Source organism: Triticum dicoccoides, chromosome 5A (assembly GCF_002162155.2).
Source record: "Triticum dicoccoides isolate Atlit2015 ecotype Zavitan chromosome 5A, WEW_v2.0, whole genome shotgun sequence".
NCBI classification, from domain to species: Eukaryota; Viridiplantae; Streptophyta; class Magnoliopsida; order Poales; family Poaceae; genus Triticum; species Triticum dicoccoides.
In genome coordinates, this window is record NC_041388.1 from 210,040,676 (window position 1) to 210,047,147 (window position 6,472).

Below are 6,472 nucleotides of genomic sequence, written 5' to 3' on the forward strand. Positions count from 1 at the left end.
TCGGACATGTTGCTTGCTGCATCGCCTTAAGAAGTGCCAATGGCATCGCTGCCACCATCGCCAGCATCACTATCGCCTCCTCGAGCGCCGTCAACACTGTCATTGACCACGTCGCCTTTGTCCGCCGCGACCACCACCCCATCTTCATCGGAAGTGAAGGTCCTGACCAACGCGTCCACATTGTCTTCCACCCATCGCGACAGGTCGCCCCGGATGGCCTCGGGTACAGGAGCGATGGCGGCGTGAAAATTGAAGTTGGGGTCGGTGTTCTGGAGATGGATGAAGACACGGGAGAACGCACGCCCGAGCAGGCCATAGTTCCTCTCTTCAACAAGTTGGCGAGCTCTCTCAGAACAATTCTCCAGGCGCGTCACCACGTCGGTGAAGAAGCGGAGGTGGCTAGCGTAGTCGTTCGCGTGGGGATGAGGAGCATTCTCACCGCAGATGTGGCCCAGGGCGATGTTGGCCCTGTTCCTGAGGTCCTGGAGCATGGGGGCGTGCACGTGTTCCAGCATATGCCATTGAAGCACTTCCTCCCTGTTCTGCCGCATGACGGACTCGGCGTCAGTGACCCATTGCTGAAGAGGGAGCAGCTCGGCATGGGCGGAGGCCAGTTCGGCCTGCGCCGAGACCAGGGCGGCTGTGGTGGACTCCTCACGTCGCTCCACCTCGGTCAACCTAGAATTGAGTCCAACTGTCCTACCAGCGGCCTTAGCTTCCATGATGACTATGCTACTACTCTGTTATGCTTGCATCTGAGTACTTATTCCGCTGCTAAGTAGTTTGTTGCTTAGGAATTTCCTCACTCTGAAATTCCTCAGTGACGAATTTGTAAAAATCGCCTATTCGCCCCCCTCCAGTCGATGGAACACACTTTTAATTGTTATCAAAGCAAGGTACTCCCTTGTTCTGTGTCATTTTGGTCTAACCACCTAGAGTTTTAGTTATGTCGACTACATGCATGATCAAGGTCTTGGCTGGGTGTCCTACCTTCGATGGGATGGACTACCCCTACTGGAAGAATAAGATGCGAATGCATCTTGAGACAATTGACAACGATCTCTAGTATGTTGTGGAAAATGGTGTTCCCTCCGTCACTCCTACCATTAATGTTGCTGATGTGAAGAGATTCAAGCAACTCGACTCTCAAGCAAAGAATATCATTTCTGACCATCTGAGCAAAGGGTAGTATGGCAGAGTGAGTGCTTTAGAGACAGCTAAGCTTATCTGGGATAGGCTGTCCAAGGTCAACGAAGGAGTCTCAACACATCGTGACTCTCGAGTTGACGTTCTTCGCAATCTCTTCAACCGCTTCAAAAGACTTGACAATGAAAATGTTCAACAAACCTTCGATCTCCTCACTGACATCTCAAAGGAGCTTCAAGCACTTGGTGCCACTGACATCACCGACCATGAGGTGGTGAAGAAATTGTTGAGATTGCTTGATTCCTCATTTGACACTCTTGCACTGATGATACAAGAACGTGGAGACTACAAGTCACATGATCCTGCTGAGAGGCTAAATACTCATGAGTTCTAGCTTGCTAAGAAGAGAGATCTCTATGGACCTAGGTATGGTCGGTCTCGTGCACTGAAGGCCAAGGCAATCTCTGAATCTGAAGGTGAAGATTCTGATAGTAGCCGTGGTGATCCTGAAGAACTGAGTCAAGACCTAGCAATGCTCGTGAGAAAATTCTAGAAGTTCTCAAGGCGTGGTCGCTTTGGAAATTCCTCAAGAGGTGATGACTTAAAATTGGATTCCTCATCCCATGACTACAAGAAGAGAACCTGCCACAAATGCAAGAAACTTGGTCACTACATTACTGACTGTCCTCAATGGGAGAAGGAATCAAAGAAGAAGAAATACAAGGATTACAGTTCTGACGACGCAAAGAAGAAGAACAAATATTCAAAGTCTTCATCGTCAAAACCTTCAAAGTCTTCATTTCACAAGAAGAGCAGCTCCAAAAAGGCTTGAGCATTCATTGGCAAGGAAATGGACTCTGATGCTGAATATGAGGAAAGTGAGGAAGAGGAGGCATCTGAGGAGTCAGACTCTGGTGTCGCGATCCTAGCCCTCGCTACTACTTTCGCCAGCAAGTCCATCTTCAATTTTGAGGAAAATGACTTATACATCTCCGTCGTATCTACTTTTCCAAACACTTTTGCCCTTGTTTTGGACTCTAACTTGCATGATTTGAATGGAACTAACCCGGACTCACGCTGTTTTCAGCAGAATTGCCATGGTGTTATTTTTTTGCAGAAATAAAAGTTCTCGGAATGACCTGAAAATCAACGGAGATTATTTCTGGAATATATAAAAAATATTGGCAAAAAGATCCACGTCAGGGGGCCCACACCCTGTCCATGAGGGTGGGGGGCGTGCCCTACCCCCTGGGTGCGCCCCCTGCCTAGTGGGCCCCCTGACGCTCCACCGACCTCAACCTTGACACCATATATTCACTTTCAGGGAGAAAAAAATCAGAGAGAAGGATTCATTGCATTTTACGATACGGAGCCGCCGCCAAGCCCTAAACTCCCTCTGGAGGGCTGATCTGGAGTCCGTTTGGGGCTCCGGAGAGGGAAATTCGTCGCCATCATCATCATCAACCTTCCTCCACCACCAATTTCATGATGCTCACCGCCATGCGTGAGTAAATCCATCATAGGCTTGCTGGACGGTGATGGGTTGGATGAGATTTATCATGTAATCAAGTTAGTTTTGTTAGGGTTTGATCCCTAGTATCCACTATGTTCTGAGATTGATGTTGCTATGACTTTGCTATGCTTAATTCTTGTCACTAGGGCCCGAGTGCCATGATTTTAGATCTGAATCTATTACGCTTTCATCAATATATGAGATTCTTGATCCTATCTTGCAAGTCTATAGTCACCTATTATGTGTTATGATCCGTTAACCTCGAAGTGACAATAATCGGGATACTTACCTGTGATGACCGTAGTTTGAGGAGTTAATGTATTCACTATGTGTTAATGCTTTGGTCTGGTACTCTATTAAAAGGAGGCCTTAATATCCCTTAGTTTCCATTAGGACCCCGCTGCCACGGGAGGGTAGGACAAAAGATGTCATGCAAGTTCTTTACATAAGCACATATGACTATATCCGGAATACATGCCTACATTACATGGATGAATTGGAGCTAGTCATGTGTCACCCTATGTTATAACTGTTGCATCAATAATCGCATCCGGCGTAATTCTCCATCACCGATCCATTGCCTACAAGCTTTCCATATATTGTTCTTCGCTTTTTTACTTTTCCATTGCTACTGTTACAATTACTATAAAATACCAAAAATATTACTTTTGCTACCGTTACTTTTGCTACCGTAACCACTACTATCATATTATTCTGCTACTAAATACCTTGCTGCAGTTATTAAGTTTCCAGGTGTGGTTGAATTGACAACTCGGCTGCTAATACTTGAGAATATTCCTTGGCTCCCCTTGTGTCGAATCAATAAATTTGGGTTGAATACTCTACCCTCAAAAACTGTTGCGATCCCCTATACTTGTGGGTTATCAAGACTATTTTCAGGCGCCTTGGCCGGGGAGCATAGCTCTATTCTTTGAGTCACTTGGGATTTATATTTGTTTATCACTATGAAGAACTTTAAAGATCAAAGAACCAAGATTTTTCCCACAACTACGAGGGGAGGTAAGGAACTGCCATCTAGCTCTGCACTTGATTCACCTTCTGTTTTGAGTAAACTTGTGTCGCCTAAACCTGCTTCTGCTATTAATTTTGATATGTCGCATGTTATTGATGATGCCACTTCTGCTATGCATGGTACTTATGATGAAACTACTTCTATGCTTGATACCACTGTGCCACTTGGTGAATTTCTTGATGAACAACTTGCTAGGGCTAGAGAGAATGAAATTATTGAAACTGATAATATTGAAGAAAGTGATGATGAAGATTCTCCCCCTAGGTATGAATTACCTGTTGTTCCTGAGGGTTATGTTATGGATGAAGAAACTGCTAGAGACTTTCTTGCTTGCAATCATAGGAGTGATCTTAAGAAACTATTAGCTAAGCTGAAACAAAAATCTCTGAATGCTAGAATTAAATATGATCCTGCTTATGCTACTTCACCTATCTTTGTTATTGATAAGGATTATGAATTCTCTGTCGACCCTGATATAATTACTTTGGTTGAATCTGATTCTTTCTATGGCTATGAATCTGAAACAGTTGTGGCACATCTTACTAAATTAAATGATATAGCCACCCTGTTCACTAATGATGAGAAAACTCGCTACTACTATATCCTTCAAATATTTCCGTTCTCATTAAAGGGTGATGCTAAGATATGGTTTAATTCTCTTGATCCTGGTTGTGTGCGTAGTCCCCAGGATATGATTTATTACTTCTCTACTAAATATTTCCCTACTCATAAGAAACAAGTTGCTTTAAGGGAAATATATAATTTTGTGCAAATTGAAGAAGAGAGTCTCCCACAAGCTAGGGGGAGGCTTCTCCAATTACTTCATGCTTTGCTTGATCATCCTCTCAAGAAAAATGAAATACTTGATATCTTTTATAATGGACTAACCGATGCTTCCAGAGATTACCTGGATAGTTGTGTTGGTTGTGTTTTCAGGGAAAGAACTGTTGATCAAGCTAAAATTATATTGAATAATATGTTGACTAATGAAAACAATTGGACACTTCCTGAACCAACTCCTAAGCCAACTCCGAAGAAAGGGGTATTCTATTTCTCAATCCTGAAGATATGCAAGAGGCAAAGAAATCTATGAAATAAAAAGGTATTAAAGCTGAAGATGTTAAGAATTTACCACCTATTGAAGAAATACATGGTCTTAATTCATCACCTACTGAAGAAACACACGGTCTTCATGACCCGGGACAGGTAGTAAAGGTAAATTCTCTCTATAGATTTTATGAAGGTGATATTCCTCATAATAAGTCTTCTAGCCAATTCTTAGATGAGTTTGATAATTTTATTGTTAAACAAGAAAATTTTAATGCTTATGTTGGTAGACAATTGAAACACAATGCTGATATGCTTGAACACTTGGGTGATTATATGGCTAATGTTAAAGGTGAACTTGAACTTGTTAGTAAACATGCTTCTATGGTTACCACTCAAGTAGAACAAGTACTTAAAGCTTAGAATGATGTGCTCGGTGAATTGAATAGTAAGAATAATGACTTTTCTGTTAGAGTTGCAACTAGAGGAGTTAAAGTGACTCAGGAACCTTTGTATCCTAAGGGCCACCCTAAGAGAATTGAGCACGATTCTAAGATAAATAACGTTGATGCACCTAGTCCTTCTAAGAGGAAGAAAAAGAATATTGTTAGGACTTTGCATGCTTCTAGTGAACCTGTTATTAACACACCTGCGAATCCCAATGATATTTCTATTTCTGATGCTGAAATACAATCTGGTAATGAACATGAACCTAGTGATAATGTTAGTGATGATGCTCATGTTGATGCTCAACCTAGAAATAATAATGATGTAGAAATTGAACCTGCTGTTGATTTTGATAACCCACAATCAAGTAATCAACATTATGATAAGAGAGACTTTGTTTCTAGGGAGCACGGTAAAGAAAGAGAACCATGGGTTCAGAAACCCATGCCTTTTCCTCCTAAACCATCCAGGAAAAAGGATGATGAGGATTTTGAGCGCTTTGCTGAAATGATTAGACCTATCTTTTTGCGTATGCGTTTGACCGATATGCTTAAAATGAATCCTTATGCCAAGTATATGAAGGATATTGTTACAAATAAGAGAAAGATACCGGAAGGTGAAATTTCCACCATGCTTGCTAATTATACTTTTAAGGGTGGAATACCAAAGAAACTTGGAGATCCAGGAGTACCAACTATACCATGCTCCACTAAAAGAAACTATGTTAAAACTGCTTTATGTGATCTTGGAGCCGCTGTTAGTGTTATGCCTCTCTCTTTATATCGCAGACTTGATTTGAATAAGTTGACACCTACTGAAATATCTTTGCAAACGGCTGATAAATCACTGCTATACCTGACGGTATTTGTGAGGATGTGCCTGTTGTGGTTGCAAACCTTACTATTTTAACGGACTTTGTTATTCCTGATATTCCCGAGGACGATAGTATGTCTATTATTCTTGGAAGACCCTTTTTGAATACTGCAGGGGCTGTTATTGATTGCACCAAAGGCAATGTCACTTTTCATGTTAATGATAATGAGCATACAGTACACTTTCCGAGGAAACAACCTCAAGTCCATAGTATCAATTCTATTGGAAAAATTTCGACAATTACTATTGGAGGTTTTGAATTTCCTCTTCCTACTGTCAAGAAAAAATATGATATTCTTATTGTTGGGGACATGCATATCCCCGTTGAGGTAACCTAGTGTTATTCGAAAATTCTCCAGTTTCATGTTATTTGAAATGAGTTTGTTAATAAGACCTGATCAACCTTGTTAGTG